General features: G+C 40.8%; 1 long non-coding RNA gene across 1 annotated transcript in view; it reads left to right on the top strand.

Annotated features, from left to right (window-relative positions):
• The first annotated feature begins 13,692 nt into the window (after nt 1–13,692).
• Nucleotides 13,693–15,423, top strand: part of LOC140068881 (uncharacterized) — a 39,253-nt gene continuing 37,522 nt past the window's right edge. Inside the window, exon 1 of the long non-coding RNA XR_011848609.1 lies at nt 13,693–14,214. This is a non-coding gene — a long non-coding RNA (uncharacterized lncRNA). The remainder of the gene's footprint in view (nt 14,215–15,423) is intronic.

Below are 15,423 nucleotides of genomic sequence, written 5' to 3'. Positions count from 1 at the left end.
ATTGCAGTGTAGGGGAAAGAAATAAGAGAAGTGTTTTATAGCACATATGGTCTAATTTTATTTGACATCTGTTTTGTAACAAACAATATTTAGCTCACTTATTTTTTGATACGTACTGCAAACACAAAGACCAATGAGCGCAACTTATCAAGCTGAGTTTTGTTGTGGTAATTATCAGAATTAGAACCTGGTAACAGTTCTGCACTGGGTGTGGAGGTAACAATCAGACCCGTCCCATGGTATATGAGGGGATTCAAAGGTCACTGTACTACATAAGAATATACAATTTTTTTAAAGTAGCACATAGTAGGCAGTAGTGTTCTTGTGGATTTTATATTTGGGGCTCTTTTAAGACTGATACTTACTGTAGTGTAGAGCAATACAATACAATTAGAATAGAAACCAAAAAAAATAAATATCCATAAAAATACAACTCTGGGGCAAGTCCCAAAAAAACACTTAAAGCAAAAATACTATAAAATAATGTAGAGCTGCTTTTGTTTAAGGTAAGTCTTCCACTCAACTTTTAATTGCTGAAAATAGATAATTACGGAGCTTTGAACAACAATATTTTTCTTCTTCCTTGTATGTGATAGGTACTTACGCACACAGTAACAGAAACAAATATGCGTCCTTCCACTTCAGGTCTTGTCAGTACTACATAGAAACATGCGGTTCTATATACTATATTTTTATTTTTTAATTTCCCAAAAAATAATCCAATCACTGCATGTGGTTCAAAATCCTCAACCACCAATAGAACTATATTATGTCATGTCACGAATGTGCAATTGATATCAGGGCCGATTCTAGCATATTTGCTGCCTGAGGCGAATATCAAAATGCCCCCCCCCCCCCCGCTCCCTGTTAAGTAAAAAACTTTACTAACAATTAACATCCCCACAGGCAGCTCCCTGACACTGTGTGACTGACTACAGGTTCTGGGAGTCATTAGTGACATCTAGTACCTTATAGATGACAATCTCTTCCATCAGTAGGACTTTATTCCAGGTTCTCCAATCCATGAAGTATCACAGGTGAATTCACGGCCAGATATCTTCAGCTCCGTGCAGCATCTCCACCCGGCGTCCCTAAAAATACCACAGTCACTTACAGTATGAAGTATATACCCCTCACAACACAACTGACTGCACTCTCCCCACATATAAAACATCCCTTCATTATATATATATAGTCTACTGGAATTATAGCATGCTGAGCACCAATCAATATACAACACCCCCAATTTATTAATACAGCCCCCCCCCCCAACATTTGGTTTAAATGATGCAAAGTAATCTATGGTATCCTATAACTAATATATCCCACCCTGTTATTATGTTACATGTGATTTTATATTCAGTGCTTCCCTGATTAATGTAAATATATAGCACCCCCTAATATACAGCCCCCCAGCTTAGTAATATACTGTATCCCATATACAGACCCCCAACTCAGTAATATACTATATCCCATATACAGCCCCCCAGCTTAGTAATATACTGTACCCCATATACAGTTCCCCCGCTCAGTAATATACTGTATCCCATATACAGCTCCCCAGCTTAGTAATATACTGTACCCCATATACAGCCCCGCAGCTTAGTAATATACTGTATCCCATATACAGCCCCGCAGCTTAGTAATATACTGTATCCCATATACAGCCCCGCAGCTTAGTAATATACTGTACCCCATATACATCCCCCCAGCTTAGTAATATACTGTACCCCATATACATCCCCCTCAGCTTAGTAATATACTGTATCCCATATATAGACCCCCAGCTTAGTAATATACTGTATCCCATATACAGCCCCCCCAGCTTAGTAATATACTGTATTCCATATACAGTTCCCCCGCTCAGTAATATACTGTATCCCATATACAGCTCCCCAGCTTAGTAATATACTGTATCCCATATACAGCCTCCCAGCTTAGTAATATACTGTATCCCATATACAGCCCCCAGCTTAGTAATATACTGCATCCCATATACAGCCCCCCAGCCTAGTAATATACTGTATCCCATATACAGACCCCCAGCTCAGTAATATACTGTATCCCATATACAGTTCCCCCGCTCAGTAATATGCTGTATCCCATATACAGCTCCCCAGCCTAGTAATATACTGTACCCCATATACAGCCCCCAGCTTAGTAATATACTGTACCCCATATACAGCCCCCAGCTTAGTAATATACTGTACCCCATATACAGCCACCAGCTTAGTAATATACTGTATCCCATATACAGACCCCCAGCTCAGTAATATACTGTATTCCATATACAGCCCCGCAGCTTAGTAATATACTGTATCCCATATACAGCCCCCAGCTTAGTAATATACTGTATCCCATATACAGCCCCCCCAGCTTAGTAATATACTGTATCCCATATACAGCCCCGCAGCTTAGTAATATACTGTATCCCATATATAGCCCCCCAGCTTAGTAATATACTGTATCCCATATACAGCCCCCTCCCAGCTTAGTAATATACTGTATCCCATATACAGCCCCCCAGCTTAGTAATATACTGTTTCCCATATACATCCCCAGCTTAGTAATATACTGTACGTCATATACAGCCCCAGCTTAGCAATATACTGTACCCCATATACAGCACCCCAGCTTAGTAATATACTGTACCCCGTATACAGCCCCCCAGCTTAGTAATATACTGCACCCCATATACAGCCCCCAGCTTAGTAATATACTGTATCCCATATACAGCCCCCCCCCAGCTTAGTAATATACTGTATCCCATATACTGCCCCCCAGGTTAGTAATATACTGTATCCCATATACAGCCCCCCCCCCAGCTTAGTAATATACTGTATCCCATATACTGCCCCCCAGGTTAGTAATATACTGTATCCCATATACAGCCCCCCAGCCTAGTAATATACTGTTTACTCCCCAGCTGAAATCTGGCCCCATATAAATATATAACACCCCCAGAAAAAGAAGAATCTGGCCTCGTATAATATATACAGCCCCCCCCCCCCCCTATAAAATTATTCTGGCCCATATAATATATAGAGCACCCCCCATCCCAGTATAAATGACTCTGATCCCATATAGTATATACTGCATCCCCCCAGTATAAAACAATTCTGGCCCCATATAATATATACAGTACCCCCCACTATAAAACAGTTCTGGCCCCATATAATATATACAGTACCCCCCTGTATAAAACAATTCTAACCCCATATAATATATACACCCCCCACAGTATAAAACAATTATGGCCCCATATAATATATCAACCCCCCCCCCTCTCAGTATAGAACTCCCCCTTATCAGCCACATAGAATTAATGAAAGTGCATTAAAAATAATAAAAAATCATACTCACCTGCAGGCAGCTGCTTCCTCGGCGCACGGCTCCGGCTCCGTGACGTCATGACGCCTGTGTCACTGCTAAGAACGGAGCGACACAGCATCCGGAAAGGCGCTGCATCGCTCCGCATATAAATCACGCCTTTGTCTTAAAGAGACAGGCGCGATTTATTTAGCTGGTGGGACCCGCAATCTGCCGACTGAGGCGAGATTTTCATCTCGCCTCATGGCAGATTCGGCCCTGATTGATATGTACTATAGTGACAACAGATACTATATAGATAATAGATGGACCAAAAAGCTGGGCACCAAACCAAAACAGAAAAGTGGCCTTTCAAAGTCCAGTGGAGTCAGAACCCAAAAATACATAATAAATAATGAATGATTCCTAAATCATATAAATATCAGATCATTACACAGAAGCTAGCTAAATCTAGGAATGGCCAGAACATAAAGGCCATGTACAAAAGTCATCCCAGCCCATACACATGCTTAATCACTTTCTCAGCCACCATGTTGGTCTACTGTATCTATTCCCTAGTTCAAAATAGCCCCATGATCCAACAAACCTTCCCTCTCCTTACTAGTTGGTCCTCATGTTATTTATCATTCCTAGTATAGTATTCCCTTTACAGTATTTTTCAGACTATAAAGCGCACCGGAGTATAAGGCGCACCATCAATAATGCCTGCTAAAATGTCTAGGTTCATATATAAGGCGCACTGGACTATAAGACGCACCTGATTATAAGGATGTAAGACCAGCAGGTGGCAGACCTGTGCACAGTTCAAGGCAGCTGTTGTCTGTCAGTACAGTACATATATAAGGCGCACTGGACTATAAGGCGCACCTTTGATTTCTGAGAAAATCAAAGGAATTTTTGTGCGCCTTATAGTCCGAAAAATACGGTAATTGTCATAGCCTCCTCACTCATTTCTGTTCCCCAACATAGGTCTTCATCAATAGGTCTACTTGTCCAAAGTATTGCTCCCTGTACTTTTTGGTTCCCAGCACAGTTCCCTTCTTATTCAGGACCTGAAATTTAGACATACATATGAACATAGATGGTACAGAGCACAAAATGCAACACAAGAATTGATAAATCACAAGTCTCATGTAACTGCAGCCGACTCTAATAAAGTTGAGTAACTTATCAGACATCTAGAGCTACAAGTTTCAGAACACCTAACTTACACATCTTTGTTTTGAATCATATAGAATATTCATAAAGAAATCTGTGGATTTCCAGATTGGACTACAGGTTTCATTAAGCCTGCCAGAGAGACAAACACAATCAAAAGAAAGTACATGTCTCTTCTGAGAGAATGGGACTGCTGAATGGTACAGTATATACATCTTTCCCCTTGTCCTTCTCGTACATTTAGTACCTATAGATATACACATACACCGTAAAAAAAACCGCACACAATATAGTAAATTACTCATTAATGTTGCATCTACTCTAGTGTCGCTCTGAGTAATCCCTTTTATTGGAAGAAATGTGTCAGGGATGCAGGGTTGTCTTTTAGGGTTCAGTATGAGGTACTGCCCTTGTAAGGGTGGGAGTCATTACGTGGAAGGCCAGGGACAGTAAGTTGTTATATCCATTGAATACTCTTCAATGGTGGTGGCTACAAATCAGATGTAAGAAGCATATCTGGTAAGGCAGATTTTTTCTCTGTATTTGCTGGCTGGTGGTTGCTATCTTAAAACAGACCTATTGCTGATTGGTGTGAGTAATTTAGTGTTGTGTCTTTTTGTTGTTTTTTTTACCATTGGGGTATGTATGGTCTATGCGTATCTATATAGGTACTTTTTAATTCCAAACACAAAGTCCCAAAAAGTCAGCTCACCTTCCCTCCAATTTACCTCCAGCGCACAGGTCACAATAGCTCCAGGATCTTCTAGCACAAACACGATCCAAAGAAATAGACACCAGCGCTTCAGAGGATTGAAGATGCAAAAACTTTCCGTTTATTTCAATTCCAGTAAAACATACTTAAAGGTAAGGTGCACACTCCCATAACATGGTATCCAGCAAATAACCTACACATTTTGCTCCTTAAAGCTTAGACAAGGTACTTTTTAATGCATACTTAATAAAGATCATGTTTTAGCTGTTTGCTGGTGCTATACCTTTTCTAGTGTAAATAGGGCATTTTTGTGTACTAAATTGTGACCCTATTTCTTTAAGTAAATTTGTTGTACAATTGTGCTATTCTTGACTTGACTAGTACATTTGAAAAAATATATTGTTTATATGTCTTTAAGAGTAAATTGAGTGGTTCATTTTTTAATTGAATTATTTCTATTCTTTTCCCTTATAAATAATGGCTGGACCATTATATAAGCTCTTATATCTCTTGTGTCTCCCCCTCACCCTCCTTGCAAGCCTGGCCCTCACTCGAATTGTTTCCATATGATTATATATTAATTGTATTGTCTTATTTTATTCGGTTATGCCCCCATGATTTGTAAAGCACTATGAAATATGATGGTGCGATAGAAATAAAGATTATTATTATTATTAATGGGGAACTAGCAGATGTCCAACTTCAATCAGACAACACTTCATACTGTAGTGTTCAGGTCTGAGATCAAATCAGGTAGCAATGAGTCAATACAAAAAACAGACTGAGGTCCTGAAAGGGGAGTCAGTTAGCCAGACAGGGGTGAAAATCAGGATTCACAAGATAGACTATCTTTACACAAAATTTACCAAGGGTAGTACTATATGGGTGACCCTATTGGGGACTTGCACTTTCCCTAGTGAAGTTTTGTAATAGTCGTTAACCCCTTAATCTATGTTAGACAACATGCTAGGTGCTGGGTTATATACTATAAACTGTTAGGGACAGGTGGCAAAAGCTGCAAGATTTGTTGATGATGTGCAATGCTGGTTCATAGTATGGCAAACATTACTTTAAGAGCATACACATATGCAATTCTTTTTTGTTCATGAGAGGATCTACCACCAGAAGAGTCTAGAGGCTTCTCTCTCCCCACTACTAGAATACATGTATTCAGGGGCGTAACTTGAGGGGGTGCAGAGGGTGTGATCACAACCGGGTCCTGGAGGCTTAGGGGCCCATAAGGTGCCACTTTCCCATATGAGAAGATTAGTACTATAAAACATACATTATAGTCAGGAGCCTGGCACAGACTTTGCACTGGGGCCCTTCAGTTTCAAGTTACGCCACTGCATGTATTTATGTGTAAGATGTAATCAAGAAGTCTGTTAATGTGTTGAGATGACCATGCATGTCAGATACTGTAGCTATTGTCCACAGGGTTAGTAAGCTAGAAATGTGAATAGCAAACATAGTCAAGCAATAAGGTATAATTTCCATTCTTCTGTTTCCAGTTAAATAGTTAAACAAGTGGAATTATTATTTTCTTTAGAGGAATTGCTTATTTACTGATGTAGTGCTGTAAAAAAATGACTTATTGTGGCAAGTAATGAGTATGACGCGCCCACTGGTGACATTTCAGCTCCTGCCCTCTCAGTCTAATTTGCTCTCACTTGCAGTAGACAGCTGTCAATAGATCTAATATTGTTTGGTTTCCAGCAGCAGGATTCCTGACACCACTGATATCAGAGCAGACATTGAGTGATCCTAATAGAGACAGCATTTAACTATGCAAAATAAGCAAATGTATTCAAATATCTGGAAAATATATATCTGTAGATTGGAAGATAGAGCAGAAAAATGGAACATACATACAGTGGATGCATTCAAAAAATGTATGTTCATGTTTTAGTATACCTAAAAAATACCTAAAAAGCTGTGTGTGACTTTTACACAGGATATCTTTCTCTTTTTCAGATTCATGCTCATTAATTCATCCTAGATAGTGGAGTGCTACATCACACACTCTTTTTAGATTTCCCATGCCGACTTCTGTAAAGAAGGGTAGCAATATTGGAGTGAAAGGGTTCTTCAACTTTTGGCCATTGCAGAAAGTTGCCCTCTGATCCCTTCTCACTTGGAATTATATACATGTGTGTACTTCAATACTGGTTTTAGTACAACCTTAATTTTGGGCATGTTCCTTCTATAACTACTTAGCAAATCCTACAGGAGGACTTGAAGCTCTGGAAGAAGGACCCTGGACCATAGAACTATAGTATTATTTGTTTTTTGACCTTCGTTTTTCATATAAGTTATACATTTCCAGAACAATAGGAGCTATGTCAGTACAGACCGATTTGATTCAGACCTGGAAAGAAGCTTCTGTGAATAGAATCTTTAATGATTCGCTTATATCTGATCACATTGGCCCACATTTATCAGAGCCCCTGTGCCAGTTTTTTGTCTGACTTTGCACGTTCTTTTTAGTGCAAACTGTTTGCACACAAGACTCATCTGTGGCGACATATTCTGGCGTGTGCTACTCTATACCCCACATGACGCAAAATTCTGCACTGAAAGGGGCGTTCCTGTGGACAGTTGGACCGTGTGACACATTTATGATGCAGTATCTGGCAGAATTGTGTTGCAGGCCCTATGTTAAAGGTTGTTTATTTCTGTACTATCATTTTACATTATTTGCACTGTTTCTTTTTGTGTGAAATTATATATATGATTTCAAATCTAATTTCAACGTTGACAGAACAAGTTAGAAGACATTGATGCAGTCATTACACCCATCACTATTCCAAAAAACATTTCAATAGAGATCATTTTCAAAGAAGGTATGAAAATGTCATCAACTTGTACCAGGAGGAGGGAGCCAAGTAACTAGTTTTCTAATTAAGCTACTTTTCCCAAAAAGAAATTCTTAAAAAAAAAAGAAAAAAAAAAATCAACATTTCTACCAAGGTGTAAGCTTGTCATAAATTATCCCAAATCCAGATTATTATTACTAGACAACTTTGCAAATACAGATCCCAAATATTAGCTTACGAATGTGACAAGACAGAGAGTGTTATGTCTCTCGCAGTCGAGCATTTAATAAATGCTTGCGAAACCGCATTAGATATTAATATTCAGCTTTGAAATAAAGATTTAAAACGTGCTTTATTAATCCACATATTTAAGTCTCCTAAATGAACATTTCTGTTTTTCCGAATAATTTCTACCATCTGTGTCAAAATTCTGAGAGGGGAGGGAAAAATTTTTTGCGGTGGAACAAATGTTGGTTTTAGAAAACATTCTTAGTGCACTGTTAAAATTGTCACACATTAACATCTCGGGCCATCTGCGGAGACGACACGCTCGGAGCGGCTTGCGAGTATGAGTTGATTGGCTCAGCGTTAATAAGTATGTGGCATCTTACACCACAAGGTGAATGAAACTCATTTTTGGAATGATTTTTTATACTTGCGTGGTCTACTTGCCTTACTCGGACCCCCACTGCACTCCCAGATTACTGTCACTTATGGGGTGTGATGCTGCCATATGTAATAATATAATATTGCCAGCGCGTCTTAGAGTCTAGAATCTGTCGCACAATGGGGGATTCGACAGAATCTAACAAAGACGATTTAAGAAACGCATGGTGTTATGACAGTAATAATGGAATGAAATGTGCAATGAAGCGGCTGTCATATGGCAGGTTTTATTATAAATAGCAGACAATATCTTGCTGGCCTTCATTAGGAGCTCCTTTGTTTGTCAGTCAGTATTATAAACTCCATTAATGGATACTGTAATACAATGTTAAATAGCTATTAACATACCTGCAACCAAAAATTTAAGTAATGACTGTGCCTCTGTCTCATTACACACTGTCACTACGACCGCGCTTAGTTACATGGACAGGATGTAACTACCTAAAAGCCACTTGATGCCAGCTCTTATGTGACTTCTATCTTTTAGTTCCCCAAGTCAGACAAGCCACAGTCACCACTGAATTGATTGACTTCTTCTTGTTGCAATGCTTATAAGTCCATATGCGTGAGACAGGTCAAAGGCTTTAGGCTACAAGGTTACAACAAGGCACAAAATGTCATAAAAAGGGCTTATAAGCATGTCTATCTGGCCTACAATTATTGGCTGGCAATAGGGACACCAAAGTCACAGTGATCAACTGGTTGCTTAGCCAACCTCATTCTGAAAAAGTATCTAATGTAGCCAAACAAGTAGGGAAAATCTGAAGCAGTAAGGGAAAGATGGAAGCGGTTAACAATTCATATCTATTTCTTCAAAGTTAGCCATTGCCTGTGTCCTTTTGGGCTAGCTTCAGGTGAACGCAATGGTATTGCCCATCCCTGCTGAAGGGGATGTTACTAATGTCACCTGAAAACCTCTTAAATAATTGCTCAGTCGGTCACACTCTGGCCTAGGAGCCTTAAAAAATCCATAAGGTGTCTGTTTACCATTCAAAGAGACCAGTACTAAAAATGATACATTATAGATTTACACTCACTGGCCATTTTATTAGGTACACCGCGCTAGTAACGGGTTGGACCCACTTTTGCCTTCAGAACTGGCTCAATTCTTCGTGGCATAAATTCAACAAGGTGCTGGAAACATTCCTCAGAGATTTTGGTCCATATTGACATGATGGCATCACACAGTTGCCGCAGATTTGTCGGCTGCACATCCCAAAGATGCTCTATTGGATTGAGATCTGGTGACTGTGGAGGCAATTTTAGTACAGTGAACTCATTGTCAAGTTCAAGAAACCAGTCTGAGATGATTCCAGCTTTATGACATGCCGCATTATCCTGCTGAAAGTAGCCATCAGATGTTGGGTACATTGTGGTCATAAAGGGATGGACATGGTCAGCAACAATACTCAGGTAGGCTGTGGCATTGCAACGATGCTCAATTGGTACCAAGGGGCCCAAAGAGTGCCAAGAAAATATTCCCCACACCATGACACCACCACCACTAGCCTGAACCGTTAATACAAGGCAGGATGGATCCATGCTTTCATGTTGTTGACTCCAAATTCTGACCCTACCATCCGAATGTCGCAGCAGAAATCGAGACTCATCAGACCAGGCAACGTTTTTCCAATCTTCTACTGTTCAATTTCGATGAGCTTGTGCAAATTGTAGCCTCAGTTTCCTGTTCTTAGCTGAAAGGAGTGGCACCGGTATGGTCTTCTGCTGCTGTAGCCCATCTGCCTCAAAGTTCGACGTACTGTGCGTTCAGAGATGCTCTTCTGCCTACCTTGGTTGTAACGGGTGGCAATTTGAGTCTGCCCATTCTCCTCTGACCTCTGGCATCCACAAGGCATTTTCGCCCACAGAACTGCCGCTCACTGGATGTTTTTTCTTTTTCGGACCATTCTCTGTAAACCCTAGAGATGGTTGTGCGTGAAAATCCCAGTAGATCAGCAGTTTCTGAAATACTCAGACCAGCCCTTTTGGCACCAACAACCATGCCACGTTCAAAGGCACTCAAATCACCTTTCTTCCCCATACTGATGCTCGGTTTGAACTGCAGGAGATTGTCTTGACCATGTCTACATGCATAAATGCACTGAGTTGCCGCCATGTGATTGGCTGATTAGAAATTAAGTGTTAACGAGCAGTTGGAGAGGTGTACCTAATAAAGTGGCCGGTGAGTGTATATTTGGAGGGTTGGGTATAGATTTTGCATTGGGGGCTAGCAGCTTTAATTTACTTGTTCGGTTGAAACATGGTGTAATTTTATAATGTTAGAAATGGCATGGAAGTGTTCTATAGTCAAGGTATGAAATAGGTTTTTGGGCTTAAACAGGGAGATTCCTTCTTGTGCAGGAACACAACGCATTGGCCCACTCCACCACTGGAGGTGCCCGTCTTCACTGGAAAATAATAGCAATGCCTGGTGGCTCTCAAGGCATTTCGAATTATTTCAGGGTTTGTATGCCAGAAAACTGTTGTAGAAGCCCTGATTACCGTACCCCAAAATTTACACAATACTATGCTGTGATGCCATTTTTAACCCTTCCCATTAAAGAAGAAAAACAGAACAAAAGGAAAAAACAGATCTACCTGTGTGTCTGTCTGTTTAAAAGAATGAATTCTGCTTTCCTTTTATTATGTCCTATGTATCCCACTCACCTGTTCTTGTTGAGAAACTTCCTGACCTTGCGTTCCACCCACCATGGATACAAAGCATTTGTCAGGCATATCAAATACAAGCAAATGGTTTTCGACACTTGACACAGATGTTAAAGGAGGGAGTGTTTAATTACTCACATGCCGCGTTAATAAAGTCTGATTTATTTATAAAACGCTCCCTCCTTCACCTGCTGGCATCCTGCAATGATTCTCTGCACTAGATCATATTCATCTCCAGGTCTATTCTAGTGCTTCAGCTGGAAACACTACAGAACTTCATCTCTTTGGGATGCGGATTATTCCGGAATATTTACTTGACTCTATTCAAGCTGTATTGTCAGGGAGAACAGCTGGGTGTCCTTTCACTTACTACATTTTCCAGCTGTGCATGGAAATCCATTATAATCAAGAAAATATTCCCTGATCATATGTAAGGCGATGTCAGAATTAAAGATCCACTCCAACCAAAATGTGTACATGGGTACCATATCACGGTGGTCCCATAGTCTGAATTTCACACAATTAAGGCAGTGATCGAGATCAGCAACTTATTTAACTGAAACATAGCATAAAACAGTCCAGGATAGGGTCTTTCATTCGGGTCACTTTTTATAATATTTAAGGTGAGATAAGAATCCATCTCCAGGTACAAAGTTACATTTTATCTGCTGAAAACTATACATTATTGTCTCTCATGAAAACGATATCAGATCATCCAGAAAAAATACTGATCATAATTTCTCAAGTTTTTACATTATCTGTTATACTACTTTTAAAGATAGGACAGGGCCTATTCCTGCCTGTATTTGAAGACCAGACAGTCACTTCCTATGGACATCGGCATGGTGAGCAGAATTCATCCAGCAATGTCAGGCTGGCCACAATCACCGGCACATGGCATATTGCTTGCAGCTCGCAAACTGCACACATTCATGTGTATGAGTCCTTAATGTGAAGGGTAAAGTATAGTGGATCAGTATTAACACAATGGGGGTCATTTACTAAGGGCCCGATTCACGTTTTCCCGACGTGTTACCCGAATATTTCCGATTTGCGCCGATTGTACCTGAATTGCCCCTGGATTTTGGCGCACGCGATCGGATTGTGGCGCATCGGCGCCGGCATGCACGCGACGGAAATCGGGGGCGTGGCCGAATGAAAACCCGACGTATTCGGAAAAACCGACGCATTTAAAAACCGAAAATGTGTCACTTGGGACGCACTTACCTTCACTCAGCCCGGCTCCGTATATTCCAGTGCGTTCAGATGCTCTTCAGCGCAGCAGCGCCACCTGGTGGATGGCGGAGGAACTACCATCATAAATCCCGGCTGGACCCGAATCCAGCGCAGAGAACGCGCCGCTGGATCGCGAATGGGCCGGGTAAGTAAATCTGCCCCAATGTACGCTGGTCTACTTGCCATTTCACTAAGAATCTAATTTAACAGTTATCGGAAGAATCTAGGAAAGGGTTAACAAAATCTTAAAAGGATTTGAGATAAATTTACCCCTGGAACACTTGCCAAATCCCTAAAACCTGGCAATGATTCCATTATATCCACATCAACATTATCAAGGTACAAATTTTCCATAGTTTCAGACTTTAACTATAAAATCTTCAGATAATGATGCGGTAATTAGATATAAAGTGGCATATATGATATATATTTAAGTGCGGGGCAGGTCAGTTACTCTTTGCTGGCCAGTTAGCTGGGGTTATATTTTATTTTAGTTAATTTATTGTAAAACTGGCATAATTGCACATTACGCTCCATTAAGAGCCCTCATCATTGAGCATAGATTAAAATTTGGTTTTAAATCCTATAGCTGGACCAGCAAACACACACAGACAGTAAAATATGTGATGCTCTGCAATCTCAGTCATCAACTTATTAAAGCTGGTAGATGACACTAATCATCACTATGTTACTACAGGTTATTACAGGCAATTTAGAATTGATATTATTTCACACAACAGGGAGAGTATGTGTATTTGCTATTCAACATTTATATCTATATATAATGTACTTTACATGAAATGGTAAAAACCTTGGTTTCTATCTAAACAACACTGCATAGTTGTATTCACTACTCTGCTGGGTATATCACTGAGCATATATGCAGCACCCCTGCCGATACAAGGCAGAGGGGTTGTTGCGAATACGTCCCAATATGTAGCTTGCAACCTGTGTGGAGTCTGATCAACCCCACAGCAGGTCACTACACAACACGGGGAATACAGCAGCGGTAGATCCTGCCTGGTAAGGCAGGAGTCAATTGTTTAATGTGATGTCATTCCATCAGCCAATCACACCTGTTATAATATTGTATTGTAAGCTGGGATGCAATTGGAGGAGTTACCACCACCTGACCAGTGGGAGTAATAAAACCTCTAGTCAGGAAAGTTCTAGAGCCTAGTCTGACAGGAGTCAGTCAGAGATCAGAAGACTGACAAGTGTCAGTCAGACAGTCAGTCAGGGAGTCTAGTGAGGTGAATCAGAAGAAGACTGGAGTTAATCCAGCCAGAGCAGTATGACAAGATTCAGTCAGAGGAAGACTGACAAGAGTCAGTCAGACAGACTAGTTTAGTTGGTCTCTGAGGGAGACCAGTACAGTGCAGCCAGTAAACCAGATCAGACCAGTCTAGTCAGACAGAGGAGAGCCAGCTCATTGAGGGTGATATCTGAAGTAACCCAGGACAAGCTGAAGCATCCTACGAGGACACAGCTATCTCCCAGCCTGTCCTTGCATCCAGGCTGGTGATCTATCCCTGTGGTTCCCTCTCCAAGTGCATCCCCAGCCTGCTACCATTGTTAAGATTCGTTTGGCAAGTTATCCACTGTTCCTGTTGGTTCCAATAAAGAACTGTAAGTTGCTTTTAGACAATGTTTGCCTCCATCTGCTCCCTGCTACTACGGCTGTCACCATCACGAGCACCCAATCCACTACACAGGGACTCATACTCCAGACCCCAAAGGGTTGCCCCAGGGAGAACCACTATACCAGTCTCTCCCTCATCATTTCTTGCACACACCACCTGCTGGAGACCCGCCAGGCTGTAGGACAGTCCTCCGGTCCCCATACCAAGCACATTGATACTAGTGTGCCTAGGCCGCAACCACCAGCCACTCCGGTATCCCAGGCCCTGGCTGTCTCCAGGCCCCAAGAGAAAAAGGCTAGGCCCTGGTGAGGGATGTTGCATATACATTACATATCCAGTGCTGATCTTGAGTTGTAGTCTTAATGAAAAAGTACTTAAGAGCTGTATTCACTATTCTGCTGGTGGAACCACTGTGTACACATATGACTTTTCCAGTACTGATCCGAAGATCCAGACAATATTATACTTCAGAGCTGCAGTGACTATTCTGCTGGTGGTATCACTATGCACATAAAGTACTTTACTCATCCTGTATACAATTTTGCAGCTTACCTGAAATCTCCCAGCATTCCCTACTGTAATGTTATCTGATATATAATAGATGAAACTCACTGCCCCCTGAATTAATAACTAATATACTGTATTCAGTATGTGCTCAGTTGTCCACCGGTTTGCTTGCAATTACATAATTGGACTGTAACTCAGTGCCATAAAGCTTGTGGAATTTCTTCTCTTAGAGGGAAATGACATGTTTAAAGTTTATCTAAAGTTCAGACCTCAGTTATCTTCAGTGGTAGAATCTGGGTTATGAAAACCCAGTAATAGTGAAGGGTCTTCTGGGTGTGGTACCTTCTGACTTTTGTTGGCCTCACTTGGTGAAGATTTTATACTGTATTTACATATCACAGTAACTACTCTAGATTTACTCCAAATAACTCACCCAACCATAATCTGCAGTAGGTGAAAATGTTTTGGTTCCACCCTAGAGCAGAAATGGCTGGCAGCTGACATCAACAAAAATTGGGGGCATTTTCAGGACGATTAAAATAATTTTTGAGAAAGGAAAGGATGGTAATTAGAGATGGGCGAATCGATTCTAATGATTCTAACTTCGGTTAGAATTTCAGGAAAAATTCGATTCGCCACGAAGTTTTTCCCCTCATGTTTCTGCTAAATGGGCGCAAGAAGAACGTGT

The sequence above is a fragment of the Engystomops pustulosus genome, chromosome 7, assembly GCF_040894005.1.
Source record: "Engystomops pustulosus chromosome 7, aEngPut4.maternal, whole genome shotgun sequence".
Classification (NCBI taxonomy): Eukaryota; Metazoa; Chordata; class Amphibia; order Anura; family Leptodactylidae; genus Engystomops; species Engystomops pustulosus.
Note: the sequence above shows the minus strand (reverse complement) of the source record. Positions and strands in the feature narration are given on the sequence as shown.